Source organism: Camelus dromedarius, chromosome 26 (genome assembly GCF_036321535.1).
Source record: "Camelus dromedarius isolate mCamDro1 chromosome 26, mCamDro1.pat, whole genome shotgun sequence".
Classification (NCBI taxonomy): domain Eukaryota; kingdom Metazoa; phylum Chordata; class Mammalia; order Artiodactyla; family Camelidae; genus Camelus; species Camelus dromedarius.
Genome location: NC_087461.1, coordinates 368,611 through 391,042, shown reverse-complemented (window position 1 = coordinate 391,042; position 22,432 = coordinate 368,611). Strand labels below are relative to the sequence as shown.

The window sequence follows — 22,432 nt, the reverse complement described above, 5'->3', positions numbered from 1 at the left end:
GCCTTAGGAAGGGCAGGCTCACTTAGGAGCCGTCAGTCTGAGGGCTGAATTTTGGTGCTGCGAGAACGTAAAGCTCAAGAATCCATTTGTAACTTATGGGTGACCTTCTTCTGTGCTTCCTGAATCTCCTTGGGTCTTTCTCTAAATCCTGTTTGCAGAGATTTGTGTGAGGATCTTGAGATTTCTCATGAATGTCCACTGAGACACCTTCCTCCAGGCTGATTTTCGTCCACTGCCATCCTGGCATCACCCCGGCTGAGCTGGCTGGTCCCTCCCAGCCTCAGCTTCCTCGGCTGTCGGAGGGTTAATAACCGACCTCAGGGTTGTGGCAGGGATCAAGGTGGCGGTGTCACAGTGTCTGCTTGGTCAGCATCCAGCTCCACTGGGACAAGGCTCCTGTCCTCCCTGTCCCTCCCCTTCCCCCCCAGTTCATCTGGGTGATTTGAGGTCACAGTGGTCCTGGGAGTGGCCTTGGAAGAAGAGCAGTGGAGGGGAGGGGTTTCACTTCTGCTTGGAGGGCACACTTCTCAGCAGATGCCATCCAGGCACGGGGTTAGCTTCAGCATTGCGATGTCTTTTTTTTTTTTTAAAGACAAAACATCCTTTCTGGCAGCGTCTGTATTCTTGGAAGTCTATATTCTTGGAAGCCCCATTTTCAGCCCCTTTAATTTTTAATAGGAAAGTGGGGGAAGGATTTCCTAGCTCAAATTCAAGTCCAGATGTAGCTGGGGAGGCCATCCTGTTAGGTTCTGATCCAGGTGTAGCTGGGAAGTCCATCCTATTAGGTTCTGAATGTCGAATCTTGTGATCATGTTTCTCGGGACCACTTGGGCCTTCCTGGCAGCGTCAGTCCTGAAGCTTCCCGGGAGAGCTGCCTGGATGTCTCCAGCCTTACCCTCCGCTCTCTGCTGGAGATGGAGCCCAGGATCCACCAGCTGTGACTCCGGGAATCTTCCTCCTGGAAGCTGGCACCCCTCTTGTGCCCCTGTGTCTGGTGATGTGCATGTGGATGCCGCTGGACCGGCCGCATGGGTGGGGTGGCTCTGCAAGGCCAGGTCAGAGCCAGGCTCGCTGTGGCAGTGGACCTGAGGCTCCATGCCCACCTGCCTGGCACTTGTGAAAGATCCTGGAATTTCGTCCTCTCTGATCACCCTGGCAGTTACATGGGCTGAGTTCTGTCTGGATTTTGTGAGTGTGAGTGGGATCTTTTTCTTATCGACTTTCATAAGCTGCTTCTTTTAAAATGAAAACCAGAGGCAGTTTGACCTCCCCTCCTCACCATGAAGTTAATAGTATCAAAAGTTATGGCTTAAATTATGTATAATAACTGTGTGACATGAATAAGGTGAAGCTGTGTTTCATGCTAGATTCTTTTTTTAATTTTATTTTTTATGGAAGCGTATGTGATTTACAATATTAGTTTCAGGTGCACAGCAAAGCAGTTCCGTTCATGCTAGATTCTCAAGTGAACGTCATCAGGCTTCAAAACATCTTTTGTTTTTACTTACTTTGATGAATGTATTGGGGGCTTGAAGGCTGTTGAGATTTGCTAATATAATCTTCAAGGAGCTATTTAAACAAGGGTGAACTTTGGCTAAACTTATGTCATTAAGATACACCTATTTAAAACCAGGGGAAAAGTGTGTCGACTTGCCAGGTGGAACTTTGTTGCTAATATACCTTGCGATGTACCTCCTGCCCACAAGTTACAGTTGCAGCGCTGTGTCCTGGAGGGAAGGTCTGTAAAGGTGAGGCTTGGTGTGTGGGTGGGTTTTGTTGTTTCATTTGCTTTTAGCTCAGATGAATGTAGTCTTACTGCATGCTGCCGGGAAGGTAGGCTTCCGCCACCAGCACAACACTGATGAGGGCCAAAGGAGAAGTAGCACTTGGGGTTATTTTGTTACTGATCTTAGAGTCTGGACTTGGAGAATATCTCAGGTACTGGTGCACAAGTCAAGGAAAAGGAAGTGGAATTCTCCCCGCACCTGCAATGGTGCTGAATTATCACTCAGCTGTCATACAGTAAGGGATTTTATAATGCCTCCTGGCATTCTAGAATTGCTTCTCTGTTTTCAGGGAGAGCTGGTCCTGTACACAGGGCAGGAAGTAGCCTTGACTTTGTTTCCTTCATGACTTGTTGAGGTTGACATGACTAGGATTCTGGATGAAATCTGCCCTTTATGGAAAGCGTTGTACTCCACTTCCCCCAGATACAGAGCAGCAAGGGCTTGGGGAAGGAACGTGGGCACAAGCTCCTGGGACGGGCTGCTGTTCCGCAGGAGACGGAGGTCTGCTGTTGGGGTTCTCACCGCGATGGGAAGCTCACTGGCAATTGCCTCAGTGGGATCCTGGGGCAGGTTTGATAACTATCACTTATTTGTTATTCTTGGAAGAGTGATGGGAGCAATATTTAAACACCAGCATTCCTTGAAACAAAAAGGTATGAAATAAACCTTATAAATCACAGGATGCCTTAGAGCTTTCAGCGGCATTCGTATTGATCTCTTAGTTCTTTAAAAATATTTTCTGGGGAAATTTCTTTGTACAGATGAGGATACTAGATTGCAAATAATTGGAAACCCATCAAGCACTGGAATCTTGGGTTCCTGACACATTAGCGGTATCACGAGTGAACTGATAGGCTGGGCGGCTTTCGAGAGCCTGCCTTCCTTTTCAACCACACTTGGGGATCCTGGCTTTTCCCCTTGAGACCGGCATGAGGGAGCTCATGGAGTCCTGGGTGCCCTTGATGGGGAAGCAGTAGGCACCCCTCCCCGCAGTCTCTCCCAGCAGTCACACTGCCCTTGCACTTGGCTGTGGTGGGTGGAGGCATGTGCTGCACACTTTCTTAGCCGGCTGCCTCTAAACTTTATGTTTAAGACCCAGTCTGTCATTGTGGGGACGGATGTGTGGGTTTTCACTGTACAGCTGTGTATTTTCTGTGTGTTTGAAATTTCCCTGTTTCTCATGGAAGATAAACAGCATCCTTTAGAATCAGGAGGCTGGGTATGGTTTGATTTATCAGCGATCTTAATCATTTCAGTCAAAGAATGATGCTGTTAATTCCTGTGTCATTTCCGGGAAAAATATTCTAAACGAGGTTCCAGAAATAACCTCTTCAGTGCCTCTACAAGAGTGGCCTCTCTCAAAGCTTGCTATTACTAACCAGGATGATGGTGATCATGTTTAAGCTGCCACCAGTCACTGACGCGGCAATCAGTCTTAGGTCTCTTATGCAGAGTGCTTTTATTCCAAATGGAGAGCCTGACTGATCTCCAGGCCTTGCAGGGGTGGGGGCCACGTCTAATGGACGTGAATCACGCTCATCCCTGGTCCCCAGAGAACCACAGTCTTGTCAGTAGGAGTGGACAGTGCGTAACTCGGACTTTAAAATCAGATGTTGCAAATTGATGTCTTTTTTTGGTGGGAACAAAATCTGTTGTCTGTTACGGGGAGGACGCTTTCACATCGCAGGCCAGCATTCCGTGGCTGTGCCCACGTGCCGAGCACTGTGTTAGGTCTTACACAGACTACCCTTCGTAAAGGGCATTTATCTCACAAAAAGGGGAGCATGTTAGAGAGCTTGCCGAGTCCACGTGGCTGAGCAGGAGGTGCAAGTCTGCCTGGTTTGCACCTGGCACCAGCTCTCCTCACTCGCTGGAGGCCACCCTCGTGCGGTGAGTTGGGAATCCCAAGTAGGAAATAGGGTGTTTAAAGAGATACCAAGTTTCATGGCAGGTGTGGTGAGCTTTCCTTTTTACATACTATCTTCACAAACCCTAAATGATATGTTTTTTTCCACCTAATATAACAATCAACTTAGTCACCAGCCCTTACCACGAAGGAGCTTGCAGTCTCAAAAAAAGATCCTTTATTTTCATAACTGTAATATGCCTGATAAAGTTGTCGAGATTGGGGCTTCCTTTTGTTTCCTTTAAATCCTTGAGTGGAAGCTATTTAGTGATTACTCATAATTGTGAGAATAATCTAGTGATCAGAGAAATCTTGCTGGAACAAATCTGTGTCTTCCTTCCTTTTATGTAAAACAAACAAACAAACAAAAAACAACCAAAAAACTTAATCCAAGTGGATGCTGGCAGGAATGACCGTGTTTGAAGCAGATGAGGTTTGTGTGGCGTGGCGTCCCCGGCGACCATCTCAGGGAATACCCTAGAACAGCCATCTTTGCTCTCACTTGGTTACACCCTCCCCACCCCCCCGATTATTCCCATTTGCACCAGAATTTTGAGTCCGTGTGTCCAAGACGGTAATTACACGTGTGTGCATGTATCATGCCTTTCTGCTGTGATATGGGCCATTTGAATAGTGCTTTTGGACAGTGACAACTTCCATTCTCGAAACTCCTAACAAATGTAAATATATCAGGAAGCCCTGAACTTTTCGTGTTACAGTAAACAAATCCCAGAACAAAGATGGTTTTGTGTACTGTGTATTCACTGTGATTTTCCTGTAAAAATTGTGAATCTTCACCCACTTATTAAAAATTGCTTGATTAGTTGGAACAGAGAACGTGGAGTAGTCTATCTTCAGGTTGTTTCTGTGTGTTTATGGTTGTGCCTCTTCTATTAGCTGAGAAAGCCCCTTAGCCTCTGCTGAGCTGGGGCCATGCTCGTAGAACTAAGGGAAACAAGATAGTTTCCAGTTTGTTTTAAATCCTGAGCCACTCCTTTTCTGCATAATAACCCAATCTCAGAGCATGATACAGTTTTATTTTTGGTGGATTGTATTAATTTGGTTGTCTAAGGCTGAATCCTTCCACTGTGTTGTGAATTAACTGTTCTTAGTTTCTTTGTAACGTGGAGTCGATCCAGAAGATGGACCTGCAGGCAGGACCTGTTGGCAAAAGTGTCAACATCGTTGCTTGTGACTTAGACTAACTTCCGTTTCTCTGAGAGAACCACACAGCTGGACATTTAGTCCTCGTTTCCCACTTTGTTCCCAGTTCAAGGCCCTCCTGGTCACCCTTCCAGTGGGGTTCTCACCTCGCCCTCCACCCTTTCCTCTGTTTTATGGTCTTTCTGACCCACAGACCCTCACTTTCTGGTGTGTGTGTAGGGGTCCTGACTGCTCTGAATCTTTGGTCATTACCTGTGGAAAGGATTTTTTTTTGAGCCAGACACCTCTACGTCTCTGAATGAACCTTTACTTGCTTAAATATCACCCATTCTGTGGATTGTCTGTGGAAACTTTTTATTGTTTTCTTATGGGGTTTGGCTGGCCTTCCTCTGCCCCACCAGTTACCCCGCCTCGGTCACGTGCGCTCAAGCTCTGCACGCCTGTTTCAACACTGGTTATGTGCAAACTAACAGAGCTCTAGAAATGAGCAGTCACATGTTGCCATGTAAGAATGTTTCCTGGAATTTGAGCGTGGATTGTTTTCGCTCCTGTGAGTGACCCTAGGATCCTGGCCTTTGTTCCGAAGCACCTCACGTTGGAGTGGATGTGAGCAGTGAAGCTGACACAGTATTCCCGTCACTCAGAGTGGATGACAAAGGCGCTTTCATCTGAACGGCAGCTGAAAGTTGGACGCGTTCGGTTTGGATGTTGGGTGACCTTTTTGAAAAAGGCGTCTGGCTTTCGTCATCCCTTGAAAGCTGTGCTTAACGCTGTTTTCTGTTTTGTGCTTAGAGTTTCTGCAGTTCCTGAAGGAGAGACTTGCTTGTTTAAGGGGGTAAATCACTTTACAGTAATAACGCTCTCTGGGGATTTAGATGGACTAGGTTTGCCGTTTTTCTTGTTTACTACTTAGTACCAAGTAGAGTGGAGTTTTAAATGGCTGAACGTGCCCCACCCCTTGCTGGTGTGTGTTTAGGGGGAAGAGTGTGTGTGTAGATGGGAACATTCGCACATACATGTAGCTCGCACAGTCACGTGCACCCGGGGACTCGGGAGGTTGCTGGCCTGCAGTCTCCTCTCCACAGGGGTTCTCACGCCCCAGTGACTGGGCTTCCACAGGAGCCAGAGGTGTGGGGTGGGTGGGCATCACCCACCACAGGGCCGTCGCCCGCATCTCAGGTTCAGTGCATGTGGTGTGTCGTGTGCCGTGTGTGTGCGGAGGTCCCCGCAGGGGTGCTGAGCTCGCGGGCATCAGGCAGCGGCCGCGTTGGGTGTTGCCTTCCAGCCCCCGCTCCTGTTCTGGGGACCCTCCTGCCCCTCTGCCCAGGTGCCAGGCCACACTTCAGGTGGAGAGGGCTGTGTAAACGTCCTCCCCAGCCGCATGCTTGCTCGTTGCTCTGATGCAGGTCTCTCGATGGGGAGCTGCAGATGGATTTTGGTGCCTGAGGTGGCCTGGCCCCGCCCCCCATCCTGGACCACCTGGGTGGCAGGGGTTCCTGCGACCATGAGAGGGTGTAAACTTTCCATGATCTAGGCTGTGACAGAAAGACTTTCTATTTTTTAAGATCAGAGACAATCTCTTCTGTTTCCTTTTAGGAATATCCATGCTTTACGTCTTAGGTTTCACTTTTTCTGGGTCAGAGCGAAAAGTGTTGTCTTGAGGTGTTGCTGCCCATGTGCTGTGTCATCTGTGGGAGGGGGTCTGTGGGTGGCCTCCTTGCGGCCGCCGGCTCTACGGTCCAGGCTGCAGGGTTCAGATGAGCAGCACTGACTTGTAGGGATGAACGTTGGCCCCGACAGGTGGGGCTTCAGCTTAGAAATAGTTGATGTGTGAACACTGAAGTCTCTAAAATGAAAAGGGCGGTCAGTGGTGTGGCCTCTGTCTTGGTCCCGAGTCTCGGAGGACGATGGAGCAGCTGTGGCCAAACCTCCAGGCGTCGCCGCCCTCTGGGCCAGACCCCCGCCGCATGCCGTCCCCCACTCCTCTCAGCCTCCCCTTCCTGAGGACACCTTGCTGGGGCCTCTCTCTAAATGCCTGTGTGCTTCTCACTGGGATCAACACAAAGTAAAAGTGGATCCCAGTGCAGGTGTCAGCTACCTGCCTCACACCACAAAAGACCTCATTTTGTCGAATGTAATAACCAGACAGTGTCTTTCGTGAGAAACCTGCTTCCTGCAGAACCCCGTGTGCATCACAACCCCACCCCTGTCAGCAGGAAGTTTGACTTTGCCTGGGAGGAGTCTGGAAGCTGCTCCTGGGGCCTGTGTGGGGGGTGCTGGGGAGCATTTCCCCCTTGACACATTTCCATATGTGTTTTTAAGTGAAGAACCTCTGTATTTCAGGAGAATGAAAATTGTGATTTATGGTATAACATCTGCTGAAATAATAATGGAATTGTTGGCAGTATAAACCAAAACAATAGTTGATCACTACAAACAAAGTGCAACTTTTATTCAAACAAATTTCCTTCTTCCCGCGAGGAAGGTGACTGAGGCAGCCCCTGTTCCTTCCCACCTGTTTCCACTTGGTGTCCTTTCCTGCAGTCCCGGGGCCGAGCCCCCAGCTGCCTGCAGCACGGGAGCGCAGTGCTTCCTGGGCGGACGCGCCTGGGGTGCAGTTCCTGGGGGGGCTCCCCTTGTCCGGTGGGCCTGGGGAGCGCGATAGCTCTGACATGTCCTCAGTCCCAGCGCCTTTTCCCAGCCCCCAACACCAGTTGGCTGGTGTCCTGGCACCTGAGGCTGGCGACTGCCTGCAGGAGGCCAGTTCGGCCAGTGACTGTCACTACCTTTCAGACTTGCACAGGTGTGGCAAGCAGTCAGCCACCATGCTGACGTCCAGGCCTTGTTTTACCACCTGTTTGTTCCATCCTGCGGGAAGCTGGCATTTATTGTGGTCACTGGGGAGCCTGAGTCTGGCCCCAGCTCCTACATCGGATGGTGGTCAGGGTTGGGGGCAGGGGTGTGGGTCCCCAGGCAAGTGCAGTGCCAGCTGGTGGGGCCTCTCCCACCCACTTGAAGCTAGTCATACTTTTCTTGGTACAAGATTGTCAGAGTGGAAGGAAAAGAAGTAGGTGGCAGGCAATTCTAGTTGAGTCTTGACTCTGCAAGCATTTGGGGGCAGGAAATGGTGTCCTGGCTTTATTTTCAACTTTCCTGGTAGGTACGGTGGGATTCAGTGTTTGTAGATGGCTGATTTGCAGGACACTGAAATCTGGAATTGCGTTATGTGAACTTTTATCTCAAATGTGTATCACCCCCAAACCCCGTTAGTGCGGAGGGGGAGGCGCTGAGAGCTGGGCGGCCCTCCTCCGTCACAGGTGCACGACCGTGGCAGGGCTGGGAAAGCGGAGGTGGAGCCCGAGCCTCCGCATGGGGAGGAAGGGGCTTCCGTGTGGGACCCCCGACTGCTGACCTGTCCCAGCAGGTTGTTCAGGGCACCGAGTCCAGGGTGAGGGCCGTGGCCTGTCCCGGCGTCACATCCTGGAGGGGAGAAGCTCACTCTTGCTTAACTTTGCTCTCCCCTGGTGCCACCTGGCTCCCGTGGTGAGGGGTTTCCAGGGAAGCAGTGTGAGGACCTTGCTCAGGGCTGTTTCCCAGGGGGGTGGGCAGGGGCGACGCCCATCTTCCCAGACCTTGTCACAGGTGGTCAGAACGGTCAAAACATAGATCTCATGGACTTTTCAGAGAAAACCCAGAATCTTCTGAATGACTATGTATGTCTTTCTTCTGAAAAGCTTACTCGGTTCCTCTCATGTGAAGTTTTCTGAAACTGTTAAAAGTGACCATTTTCCCTTCTAGGTGATACCACTAGTGGACTTGTGCAACTAAAAATACTGTTCTAGGTTGTGTAGTTACTATCTACCCCCTTCCCTTTTTTCTTCCTGGAAAAAGTACCATTTAGTTACAGAATGAAGTTTGTAACGAAATAAAGAGCACAGATAAGCAACATTAAAAAACACAGTTAAAATATATACACATACTTTATATGTCTTCAAAAGAAAAAAAAGAAAAAGAAAAAGATTGAGGGGACCCACTGGTCCAGAAATGTAACGATGATTTTCTTTTGTATCCAGGAAACCTAAGTCTTCAAAGCTCTGTGTTTACTTTTTCCAGGTCAACTTCCAGCCACGTCTGTCTTCACCAGCCCCAGGGTAAAACGCGTATGTGCTGGAAAGATGGTTTTGGCATTTGCCAGTCATAATTCAACAGATATTTTCTCATTAATTGATAACTTAAAGTATTTCACAGTTATAAAAACTTGCTAACATACTTCTCTGAGTTTTATTACTGTGTGTTTCTCTGTGAGAACTGACTTTTCTGCTACCCTGAGCTATAATGTGTTGAATTAGGAGTTGTAATTCTTTCTGCCTTTACTTTTATGAAAATGTGCCCTATGTATTTTCAGATATATGTTTGGTACAGTTTAAAATGCTTGATACATTATGACTTTAAAACATCACAAATATTATTTTAGAATATAAATTAACATTTTAAAGTTATAAGTAGCACTATAAAATTGGGACAAAGATTTGAAAAAAAATCTGTGAACTTACAGTTCAACGTAGTATGGATACATTTTATTTCCCCATACCACTTTAAAGTTAATTAGGCCAGAAGTGTAACAATGATGAAATAGTGTTGATGCCCTTGGTTTATAACAAGGTTTCACATGTATCATATTGTTTTATTGCAGGGCTCGTTAACCACATGAAGCAGGTTTTTGTTTTTTTCTAAACAAAAGCAGGGCTCGAGGTTAAACATCTGGTCCAGGTCTGGTGGTGACAGTGGGTAGGGACCCACACCCAGGACTGCCAGCTCGGTTATTTCTAGTCAAAAACTCACGAAAGTTCAGTGGACCTCCCCAGACCAGTCCTTTTCTCCCTCCTGGAGCAAAATAAAATTGCTAGAGTCTTATATTGTGCTTTATAAAAGTTTGTCTCTTGCAAGTACCATACTTTGTTTTTTAAAAAAAAGTTGGTGAGGGGGGGCAGAAGAAAGCTTGTATGGTAAGATGCCTCTGAATTGAACGATGTTGAAAACATAGAAACTTAATTCTTTCTACTTTGGGTGTTAACCCCTTGTCAGGCAAGAGGGTTGCAGGTGCGTGCCCCTGCTCTGCACGCGTGCGTTGCACGTTTCCAGTGCGTTGACGGTTTTCCTTTGCTGCGCAGGGGCTCTTCGGTCGCCGTATTCCCGCTGGAGTTTGGCTTATTGCCTGTGCCTTTGGTGTCTTATCCAAGAAACCACTGCCAAGACCTAGGCCAGGGATCTTTTTTTTCTACGTTTCTTTTAGTTGATTTATACTTTGGGCCTCACATTTAGATCAGTAATCCATTTCAAGGTAGTTTTCGTGGGTGCTGCAAGGTGGGGTCCAGTTCCATTCTTCTGCTTGTGGTTTCCCAGTTTTCCAAATACTGCTTATAGAAGAAGCCATTCTTTCCCCATTGTATTCATAGAACTCAACAGCAAAAAAGCAAATAAGCTGATTGAAAAATGGGCAAGAGACCTGAACAGACATTTTTCCTCCCAAAGAAAACTTACAAATGGCCAACAGGTACACGAAGAGGTGCTCAGCATCACTAATCATCAGGGAGATGCGGGTCAAAACCACAGTGAGACACCACTGCACACCTGCCAGAATGGCTGTTTTCAAAAAGACAAGTGATAACATGTTGGTCAGCATGCGGAGAGAAGAGAGCCCTTGTGTGAACTGTTGGTGGGAATGTAAATTGGTGCAGCCGCTGTGGAAAACAGTATGGAGGCTCCTTAAAAATTAAAACTAGAACCACCCTGTGACCCCACAATCCCACTCCTGGGTATTTAGCTGAAGAAAGTGAAAACATGAACTTGAAAAATAAAATCCCCAAAACACTAACTTGAAAAGATACCTTCACCCCCGTGCTCACAGCAGCATTATCTGTAACAGCCAAGATGTGGACGCAACCTAAGTGTCCTTCAGCAGACGACTGGGCAGAGAAGCTGCAGTGTGTGTGCGATGGAGTACGGCCCCTGCCACTTGCGACGACGTGGGTGGACCTTGAGGGCATTATGCTAAGCGAAATTAGCCAAAGATAAATACTGTATGGTATCTTTTATATGTGAAAACTTAAAAAAAAAAAAGAGCTGATTTCATAAAAACAAAGTGGAATGGTGGTTGCTGAGGGAGATGGGGAGGTGCTGGTCAGAGACAGCGGCCTTCCGGGGTGAGATGAACAGGGACCTGGCACGCAGCGTGGCAGCGGTACCTGAAAGTTTCTGAGAGTGGGTCTTCGGCGTTCTCGGCACCAAGCCCAGAGTTAACAGTGTGAGATGCTGGGTGTGTTAACTATCTTGATCTTGGTAGTCATTCCACAGCGTATGTGTATGACAAGTCATCACGTTGTGCAGATTAAATATATGCAATTATATTTGTCAATTATGCCTCAATAAAGTTGGGGAACGTGACCTTTTAGATCAGGTTTCTCAGCCTTGGCACGGCTGACGTCTTGGGCCTGAAGTTCCTTGTGTGGGGCCGTCCTGTGTGTCGTGAGATGTTTGGTGTCGTCTCCGCCTCTGCCCAGTGGCTCATCAGCAACCTACCCAGCACATCGCCCCGGTTGAGGGTCCCCGCTCCCCGCGGCCTGCTTAGATATGCAGGTGTGCGTTAGTTGTTTAATAACGGTTTCTGGTTTTTGAAAATCTAATTTCATTTTTCTAGAATTACAGCAAAAACTAAGCCCATGCAGGGCAGTGGGGGGCTCACCCCAAAGTTCCCATCAGACCACGCTTGTCCCTTGGAGAGCATGCCGCCTAGTGGTGATCACCGTCCTGCCCCCAGTAGGGCTCAGGGTGTTTAAAATCTGCCCTAGACGGTAGAAGCCCACTTGTCTGATGTGAGCAGAGTCCCTTTGCTGAGGTAACCCAAGAGGCCTTAACTCAGACTCCAGGGCGGTACGTGGACGCCTCCGCTCAGAGCAGAGACGTGGGGTCCCGTCCCTGGACGTCGGGCAGGCGCCTCTGAGCAGCTGCCCAGGTTTGGGTGACTTTCCTGCGTGACCGTGGCTGTGACAGTGACTCCTGCTGCCGGTGTGACTCCTCTGAAAGGACAAGCAAATGTGTGAGACACAACCTCACTTTAGAGTCTCAGCTTTCAAGCATTTGTTAGCCCCATAGTATTTTTATCGTTGTTTTGCCCACACCTAACTTGAAGGCAACTTTTTGTTTGTTTGTTTTCTGTATCGTCTTCGCAAGTCGCCCCGCTTCGATTTCATGGAATCAGCCACTCTCTTCTCGGGGCCCTATTTTACTGGGTGGCGTGACCTGTAGTTACGGATTGGGAGCAGATGCACCTGTTCCAGGGTCTGCGGCCACTCAGCTACTGCGATGTGAGTGGGAGGCCCTGGGGCTGTGGCCTGGGGGAGCCTGAGGCCGGGACGGGGGGCTGCAGCTCGTGGCGGTGGCTGAGCTGGTCACGCCAGGCTCTTTGCACTCGTGGTCCTGAGCTCTTGCTTCGTGGCTGTTCACTGTTTCTCGCAATGTCACAAAATTATCAGAAGAGGTATTTTAAAGAGCAATGTTCACCTAAAATGCAAGAGTTTTAGGTGTTCCATGCAGCGCTTGTAGGGAGACCTGAGGGCCTAGGAATGAACGCAGGTGTGGTGCGTACAGTCTGGCAGGGGGGCAGGTTACTGAGACCAGAATGTGAAGTCCTCAGCTGTCGGGTTCCTGGGAGCCAGGAAGGGTCCTGGGGAGTCCCACCTGATCCAGCTGCACGTGTGACGGGTGAGCACACGGGGCTGGGAGAGGGGGCGTGGGAACACGTGAGCTGAAGAGGAGGGAGCAGAGGGAGGCAGGAAGAGACTGGAGTTTAGGAGCAGAGGTCGGTGGTCTTGTGGGAAACGGTGTGGGAGGCGGCGACGAGTTCAGCTCAGACATGACTTTGAGACTCTGACACCACATGAGCAGAGAGGCTGGGAACTTTGAGAGACGTCTGCCTGGGGTGGTCCGGGTGACGCTGACACAGGACTGCAGGCAGGTGGCTGGAGTGGGAGAGTGGCTGTGGAAGGCGAGGGGCCAAGGAGGTGCCTGTCTGGACATTTAGAAGGGGAGTCGGGCGCGGGGAGGTGCCGGGTGGGGCAGCGGATTCATGAGAATAGCAATCAGGTTGGAGGGGGAGGTCTGAAGGTGACGGCACCTCCGGGGGGAAGAGGCTGGTGGGGGCCGAGGTGCCTGCGGACAGACGCGGTCTCCCCAGCTGTGGATGGTTGTCTGTGTCCAGGGTCGCAGTGACCGCGTCACACGGAACTGAGGACTGGCTGGGCTTCTCAGGACCGTGCTGTTGGCTGGGTTTGCGCTCGGTGGCCGAGTCTTCTGTTGGTGTCTCCGGAGCAGCCCAGTGCCCTCGCGATGCCTGCTCTTGGCGGTCCTGCCGGCTCTGCCTTGGGAAGGAGGCAGCGGAGATCCGCAGTTCCCTTAGGATGTGATCCCAAGTCGTCGGTTTCCATTTCTGGGGCAGCAGCGTCACAGGGAGGGTGCACCTCGTGCCCCGTCCTGCTCGTCTCCTCCTCTCTGCTAATGGGACACATGGGAGTTAGCAGGCGAAGCCCCGGACGAGAAGTGGAGGACGAGGTGTAGGGAGGGTGGGAGCTGACCCCTCGGGGACGAGGGGGCCGTGACCCCTGGCCCAGGGGGAGAAATGTGCAGTTTTCACAGTGGGGACAGTAGGTCCTCACGGAAGGGCGAGTCATGGACTCCTTGCCAAGTTATTTAAATACCGTGACTGTGGCCGTGATTGTCATTACTGTATGGGAACTGGGGGTGAATGTGGCTGAAGAAAGGAAAAAGGCTTGGGATAAATTCAGGATATAGCTTCTCTTCTTCTGGTTCTGGGGTTTTGCCTGAAATGCCACTTTTATTTTTGGTTGGGTGCTTTTTAGCACTTGTGTTACAGCATTTGGAACACTATTTTTGCGACATGTTAGATGTGAGGTGTGTAAAATTAGATTCCTAGAAATCGGGCTGTGGCGCCCCTTCCACACTGCGTGGGTGGTGTCTGCGCACCCGGAAGTGACCCTGGCCACGCTCATGTCTGCAGGACGCCTGACCCTTGCCGTGTCCTCCAGGTGTGGGCTCGCCAGCTCTTTGCAGCCTGTGTCCTGCCCCAGCTCTCCGGCTCTCGTGTCCCGTCTGTGGAGCAGACACGCATTTACGAGTTACCTGCTTCCTCTTCCTCTGCCTGTGATTCTTCCATGTCCCTTGGCCACAGCTGCATGAGACAGAACATGGGGACCCAGGAACATGGAGTCTTCATTCAGACACCGAGGTCCAAGCCGAGTGACGTTCCGGCCGCATCTGTACTTTCTGGCTCGCGGGACCAGGCCTTGCTCTCTGGCTCACGCTGCTGTGGTTTTATTTCTCAAGGCTCGCTCTTTGCCTTCAGTTTTGACAACTGTGATTTCGTTTCCCCGATGATGAAACGGTGGTGAGAAGGGTGTGGAGAGGAGGGGCAGGAAGGCAGGGCAGCTTGTGGTCTAGGGAGGAGGCGCTCTCTCAAGCAGAGGACCCCTGAGTGGATCAGACCTGGGCATCCTGCGAACAGGTGGCCCTGTGCTCCCCACGTGGCTGGTTGCCCGGGGACGGGACAGCGAGCATGTTCGGCCTGAGGCCGGAATCTCCCCTCTGGGAGTCTGAGCGTGATCAGCAGAATTATCTCAATTAGAGTTTCAGAACACGGAGGGGGCGGCTCGGGGAGGCCTCGTCAATCCAGAGGGGAAACTGCAGCCAGGCAGGCTTGTTAAGTCTCAAGAAGGTGCGTCTGGGAGAGTGGGCCAGTGCTTATGGGAGTGAAGGGCTAAGTGTGTGAGTGTGTGTGTGTGGGGTGTAGTGTGTACACACACATGTGGGCAGGCATGTGTGGATCTGTCGGTGAGGCCCTCTCTGGGGCACATCGCTGGGCAGCCTCTCCCCGGCCCTGCAGCCCCCTCTTGGGGAGGGAGAGAAGCTGTAACTGCCGGCATGAAGGTGTGTGAACTTCGTCTGTGTCCATCGTGGGAGTAAGTGTGTTAAGTGGGGGCAGCAGTCAAAATGAAAGTACCACCGGCGTCTGCTTGTTGTGACTTTTGTGGACGATTTCCTGGCACGGTAGGAGATGCGACTCAAAACGTGTTAGTGGGGTGTTTGTTTCACCAGGGGCTGGATGAGCATGTGTGGCCGACTCTGTGTGCACTTCACAGGACGTGGGGTGTCGCCGACCCTGGCTGCTCAGTGACCCCAGGGCCTCGGTCTCTCCTGGGGACTTTGGGTGGAGCTCAGGCAGCTGCTCTCGGACCTGGTTTACTTTCTCCAGGAACTGGAAGTGTTTGTGTCACCTAAAGGCCGGTGGTTTCATTTTAACAAAAGCAGAACTACATTGGGAACCCCCACACCAGCCCCGACTCGGGGCACAGGGCCCTCTGGACATTCCCCCCTGAGTGGTTGTGCCTGCCCAGCTGCCTGGAAGGGGTTTCCGATTGTCCGGTCCTTCCTCCCCTCTCGCCTCTGGTTGTCCTTTCAGGGAAGCCCTTTGCTGTTGAAGATGCACCAGTTAGCACGTTATCAGCGGTGACGTCGGGGGCGCTCGGCTCCTCTGGCCGTCGGGCTGCAGGATATGTTCTCTGGCTGCCACACGGGGACTGCCGTTGTCCCTGGCTGGTTCCTTCGCTGCGGCTCCTTCACTGGACGCTGGCCGGAGCCCTCCTTGGACAGAGCAAGTGGGACGGCCCGTGAGGACTGTGAGACGTGCGGCTGGCAGCCATGACCCTGTCTGAAGAGACCCGCCTGCTGGTGTCCGCGGGCCCAGATACACTGGCTGGGCCCTTCCGGGGGCAGCCAGGACCCTCTCCTCTGAGCCATTTCTGGTGTTGCCCTCTCTTAAGTCCTTCACGAAGAGAACTTTGATTTCTCAGGCTTAAGAATTAATCAGAAAACAGTTTAATGTCCTTCTTGAGTTACTGGCCTTGCTGGGAACACTGTCCAGGTAGACTGTTACACCTGTGTCCCCATCCTGGTGGAAGACTCTCATCCAAAGAAATAATCCCTTGGCACTTCTGAGCTAGGGAGTTCAGTGATGGGGAGAATTGTGACTCACGACGACTCTAGCAAACTCGGGCGTTGGCTGTGACACGACTGATGTGCAAGGCGCATTGTGACTGGGGGGCGGGGAGTGGATGTGCTTTACCTTAAATCCCATGTGTCCCCCAGAGGCCCCCCTCCCCAAGTCCTCTCAGGTCACAGAATGGACTCGAGTTTTCCGTGACTTTTGTCCTCATGTGGCAGGAGCCAGGACCCTGGGGTGGGACTCCCGTTGCTGTCTGGCATCCAGGGCGGCTCTCGGCACCCCAGTCTTGCTTGCTCATGTTGGGGTTTCTTTGGGGTTCTGTGCAGCTCTCTTTGTAGGAAGTCCTGTTGCTTCTGCAGGGCCTGGAAGGAAGCTGGATCAGGAGAGGAAGTGGCTGGGACCCTGTGGAATTCCTGGGGCCTTTGGCTTAAGGGATGTACTTCAGTCCAGAGCTCGACCTGACACCCCATCTTGGTGCACCCCCAATAAAAACGTTGAGTGTGGCTTCTTCCCTCTTTCCTCAGGTGTCTCTCGCAGGTTTTGCACATTACCTTGCTTGTCTGTTAACTAGTCAGTAAGGAGGCTCCTGCCACGGTGGTTGGCTGACAGGTCTCAAAGCACCATCCTTGAAACACCGTGGATGTGACCAGGGCACCTCTCAGGCTGTGGCACTGGGGGTGTGTGTGCAGGGAGGCGGGCCGAGGAGGACGGGAGGCCCAGATGTAGGGAAATGTGCCCCTTTCTGGTGGCCCCCGGGGAGAGTGGGCTGCCCGGTGAGGCTGGAGGGAGCTCAGGGATGGGTCTCCTGAGCTCCAGGCACCGAGAGCTCGCCAGAAGGGGAAGAACCATGGGGTCATGGAGGGAGGGCCTCTGCCCCTTCTTCTCTGCGTGGTCGAGGCCCAGGGAGATGGTGTCGCACCTGCTGGGGTTAGAGGGGACCTGGGACCTCCGATGTGCATCAGCGAAGGACCCTCCATCAGTAACCAGATGTGACTTGTGGCCAGCGCAGTCCCGGCCGAGCTGGCTGGGGTAAGCCTGTGGGACGGCAGGAGCGTCTTGGCTGTGCTCTCTCTGGGCCCGAGGCACAAAACCACGGGTCCGCACATTCCTCAGATCCCAGCCTGGTCTTGGCATTTCAAGTCTAAGCAACATTTTTCCTGGAAAATTTCAGCCTCTAGAATCCAGACGTGGCTTTCTAAGCAGAATGAGTGGTTCCCGACATGAGGAAACATGAACGATGGTTGTCAGCGACGTGCTTACAGCCCGAAGCTGGAAGTCTTCCGTGTTGAACGGCAGTGCCGGGCCACATCCCCACCTGTTGCTGTGAGACGCCGTCAGAGGGAGCCGAGTCTGGCGGCAGCGCGTGGGGGTTCAGCTCATACCCTGTGTGGGAGGGCAGGATTAAACCACTTGTGTTAGAAGAAGAGGATGAGTGGCCCCAGCATGTGAATGATGGACTGTGAGTCCCGCAGGGGAGCCCATGGGGTGGACGGGCCACGTTACCACCTGGGGTTGTGGCAGGGCTGGCCGTGGGTCTCCTCCTCATGCCACATGCAGCCTGCTGCCCATGGATGCAACGTGACAGATGAAGGCCCTCCAGCATGCGGAGACATTGTGGACATGACCTCACACCTGTACCCTCTTGTTCCCTCCTAAGGAATGTCAGCACTATGCCCCTCAGCGCTGCGACTCGCTGTCTGGGCCTAGCAGGGCTCTGGGGGCCTTGGGGCTTCCCCCTGTGGCCGAGAGAGGTCTGGATGCCACAGCTGGCAGCAGGGGGCTGCCAGGGCCATGACCTGCTACGGAGCAAGGGTCGGAGGCACTGAGGGCATCCTCGGAGTTTAGCAGCACAGAAATTGCAGTGCAGCCTGGTCCCACCTGGAGCTGTTGAGGAAGAAGGAGCAGGGTGTGTATTTGCTGGCATGGAAAAGTGCCCAAGAATGTGAAGAAACAGAGCAAAAGGATCATCTCTCATGATCCCATTTTGGTTGTTTTTTTTTTTTTTTTTAAAAAGGCACATCCTCCTGCCATGGGTTCTGTGCTCTTGTAAACGTGGAAAATGTGCAGAAAGATGCTGGGAAGGGAAGGGGGTTCAGGAGTGCGTGGAGGGGCACTTGTGTGTTACTTTTATGCAACTTTATTTTTCAAAGCGAATGGTAGAGTTAGATTTGAGGGGTGGGCCGGCCTGGCTGTGGGACGAGCAGTTGTGCGTATGGAGCAGCCTTGAGGAAGTCGGGTCCTCGGTCGTGGGCGGGGGTGGCTGTGGCTCCTGGTGTGTGTCCTGCACGGCTAAACTTCTCCATTTTGACATGTTAGTGGTGTGTTAACACAGCAGAGCCGCACTTGAGTATTGGGCAGGTGGTCACCTACAAGGGCCGTGAGCGCGTTTGACGTAAGAAGGGTTTCTCTTACCTCAGGTAAAGTGCAGTGATTTTCTGCCAGGAAGAACCTGTCCTTCATTTAGAATAGACGGTCGTTTGGCGAGTGAGCTGGGACTTTGGTTTAAGCTGAAAGTGAAGTGATTTCATCCCACAGCACTCTGAGCGCCATCTTTGACTTCATTACTCGCTGCGAATTCGAGTGGCACTTACACATGGGGTTCTCTGATGCCTCACTTCCTGCTGATTCGTGGCCTTTGCTGCAACATGACAAGACTCTAAATCTGAGAGTTACTGGGTAACATGAGAAAAGGAAAAGTTGGTTCTGTGGTGTTTTGCTTTAAGGGAGTTACATTATTTTATGTTCATTTAATTTTCTCCTTTTCCAATAAGAATTATTTCCTTATCAGATGTAAACTTACCTGAAAATTAATAAAAACATAGCTAACACACTTGGAAGTGCATATATTTTAATTAAAAAGCATTTTTGCTCTCCCTTTCCCTGTCCTTCCCCACCTCTGACACCATTGCTTGTGTTCAAGTTTGCTTATGAAAAACAGAAACTTCGTAAGTGTTAACAAAGTGGTTTTCAACCCAAGGAGTAGGACGTAATTCCAGCCACGGAAATTCTCAACTGAGAGTCTGTGTGAAGTTCGGAAGTAAAACAGAGATTTTAAACTTCTTCCCTAGTGTGTGCCCCCACCTTGAGAATTAGATTTAATTAGCTTAATTTCTGGCTTAAAATAATTTGACAGCCTAATATACAGTGTTACAACCCTATAAAATTCCACTTGTGCATTTTGTTTTTTCAGTTGCTAGGCTTAATGTGGAGAATGCATCGTGAATTATTTTAGTTATTGCTATAAAAATTGTGTGTTATAACCAAGTATTATAAAATTACCAGCAGAGATAAAATTGCACACATTTTTGTAATGAGGTTCCTTTTCTTAGCACACCTCTGAGTGCTCGCAGGGTGGGCACCCACCACCCTCAGTTGGGCCTCTGGGGAGAGTCTTGGGGTCCTTGCTCTCCTGGGCGAGGAGGTGGGTGTGGGTGGAGAGTCGCTCCCTCGTGATTATTGGGGGGCGGGTCAGCGCGGGGCAGGGGTGGCGGGTTGTGTGTCCCCCAGGTGCTCGTGGGACGGTGGCCTCAGTGCTGTTGGGGTGTCCATCAGAGCTGGGAGGGTGGGGTGGGGTGGGCTCCTCTCCCTGGACTTGCGTTCAGCCCACGTGGGGCCAGTGTTTCCTGGAGAACAAAACGGGTGTCACTCCAGCTTTTACGTATCCCCTTTCTAGGATGTATTCAAGTCAGCACGAATGTTAATTCACTTTAATTAAAGAAATTATTATGCTCTGTGCTACTTTCTAGGAGAAAAGCCCAGTTGATTTAAAAAATAAAATCAGAGTGACGGGTGGGGTAGCGTTTTGAAGGAGGGGGGCTCAAGTGTGGGTGATTGACAGTGTTTCCTAAACGGTGAGTTTGTTGCACTTCTGCGTTTCAAAAGCAGCGGACTTGTCACCACAGGAAAGCTGGGGAAGACGTCCTCCACCGAGAGGAGCGTCGTCAGGGTGGTGGTGTGTTTCTAGCGTTTGCTGCTCCATTTTTATTGTATGGTGGTCGTTTGGCAGGTGTGTACTTGCTTATGGTGACTCAAAAAGCTCTTCTGCTGTTAAGAGTAGTGTTCATTGTGGAAGCTTGAGATCTTTTTGTTTAAGAATTACCTGTAACTCTGACACATTAATGTTTTGTAACATGTAATTGATCTTCATGTATCCCTAAAGTGTAAATAACTTCCTAAACACTTGGATTTGGGGGTGGGGCAGACCGCAGGCCCGCAGGGAAAAGACCCTGGATCAGTCTGTGTGAGCTAATTCCTGAGTCTGGGGTCCCTGGGGAGTGGAGACCTTACGCCCCCTTTGCACCGCACCCCTGCCAGCCCTGGGCTCTGATTTCCATGTCAATCACAGTTTTTCAGGAAGGAGCCCGCTGACCACTCCCCCAGGCCGTGCTTCAAACACTGACCTGTTGCTTCCCTGGGAACTCGGTGTCCTGGAGAAGTCTGTCTGGGGCAGCTTGCTCTTGTTCCGCGGTAGGAGATGCCTGTTTTCCTCCTGAGAGTTCTGGGCTTTTCTCTTGGTGGTAAGAGTGACTTGGGCTTGGCCTTTCTTGTTCACAGGCTCCCTCAGGCTTCAGCCCCACGTTGTGTCCGTGAAGCCCTTCCTTATCTGTCCCCGTTGTCACCTCACTGTCATTCATATTTGGTGCCCCCTTTCCAGGTGCACTGGATTCTGTTTCTCGGCTGCCAGGCTTCTGTGGCGTGGGCTCTGGCAGCCTGACTCTCCACAGCAGCACCTCACTTACCGGCTTCCAGCTGAGGGTTTGAGACGTGGGGAGCTTTACCGGGGGTGCTAGCTGGACGCTGTTCTGGCTGAGCCCTGCGCAGGCTCACCGGCATGAGGGGTGCTGGGGGCCCTGCGCCCCCGGGTGGGGATGCTGCTGCTGGGAGCAGGAGCCAGCTCCCAGTTGGCCCCTCCCCACATGGAGCATTCTACTTCTTATGTCCCCTCAACTTAAAAGCATGCAGGAGGCTTAATAAAGCAAAGGAATCAAATGAGATTTTTTTAAAAACTGGAGGATAAACAGTAAGAAGTATTGATACGTGTAACATTACAAAACAGCCAAAATTCAATACAATTTCTGATGTACCGAGTGGACAGCATTGGGGTGTGGAAGGGATTCGTTTTGCACCTTGGGGGCCCAATGCATATTCATTGACCAAAGTGGACCTGACTGAAGGGTCACGATGAATCGGTCTCCCCAGTTCGAATATTCTGTGGTCAGAACGGTAAGAGTCTGGTGAGCTCGGCCTGAGGCCCTTCCGTGGCACGGACGTGTCGCGTAACCAACCGGGACGGCTGGGCGGTTTATTCCGTGGCTCCCCTGTTGGGTTGTTAAATCCTTTTTACTTTCCTCCCCTGGAAACCATGCTGAGTGTGGAGACAGTGGATTCACATGTGTCTGTATTACATTCTTTTCCTAAATTAGCCCCGGTGAACACCAGCTGCAGCCCCGAGAGCAGAGGCGGAGTGACTGTCCTATCTTGCAGGAACTCAGGGGGCCCTCTGGGATCCCTACGTAGTGTGCCCGCCCCGCCCAGGGACCGGACGGTCAGTGCTGGGCCTGGGGCCTTTGTTCTGGACAGAGGAGGAACAGAGGTCCAAAGTGAGAAGACGTTAAAGGTGGAGGGAGGCATACAGATCACAAGGGACTTGAGCCCCATCAGGGAAACCTGCTTGTTGCTTTTGTATTTAAGTTGGCATCTGGGGCAGGTGTTTGGAGTTTGCCCTGTAGGTGTGCTGCCTCCTTTACTACGTGGTTCCTGGGATCTTGTTAGAAATGCAAACTCTGGCCCCAGCCAGACCTTCAGAATCAGAAATTCTGGGGAGGGAGCCCCTCGCCAGCCTTTAACACACCCTCCGGGTGCTTCTGGTGAAGCTCACGTTTCAGAAACCGTGGTTCACTGGCTGCCAGGGATCCCGGCGTGCTGAATTTCCAACACAGAGAGGCAGTTTTGAAATAGCTAGTTACAGTTTTGTGCAGCAGAAAACTAGAGATGTTTTCTTAAAACAGGCACGGTAGGAAAAATGATTTCCTTTCTCACTTTTAGGGAAGATTTCAAATTGGTGGGCACCGTGTGGAACTAGTGAACTCTGTACCTCCTGTCTCTGCTCGTTGGAGCTAGCCGTGGAGCCGCTCACCCTGGGCAGTTCAAGTGCACGCTGCCTTCCCCACGAGTAGTCCAGCGGGACTCCACACCAGTGAGGCCGCTACCGCGGCTGAGCTCCGCCAGCAGGACGTCAGGTCAGAACGTGGGTCTGTCGTTCAGAGTGTCTACCACTGACAGTCTCCTGGGAGCCCAGCAGGAGAGGAGGCACTGAGAGCTGGTAGGAGGGTGCCGTCTGCAGGGTGCCTGGGATCCGACTGCAGACAGAGGCTGGAAGTGCATGGACCCCGGTGAGCAGGACAGACAACTGCTGCGTGGCCGCCCTGCCCCAGCCCAGGTGCCCCCAGAGCACAGACAAGCCTCAGGTGCTCCTGCAAACCGTCCTTCCAAGTGAGTCCT

General features: G+C 51.4%; 1 protein-coding gene and 1 long non-coding RNA gene across 8 annotated transcripts in view; both read left to right on the top strand.

The window, feature by feature from the left end:
* The window catches only part of DIP2C (disco interacting protein 2 homolog C), a 274,349-nt gene that overhangs the window by 33,871 nt on the left and 218,046 nt on the right, over positions 1-22,432 (top strand). The gene's annotated exons all lie outside the window — the stretch shown is intronic.
* On the top strand, positions 13,019-16,776 carry LOC135319373 (uncharacterized). The gene is made up of 2 exons (XR_010377893.1): positions 13,019-14,644; positions 15,389-16,776. It is a non-coding gene; the product is annotated as an uncharacterized LOC135319373 (long non-coding RNA).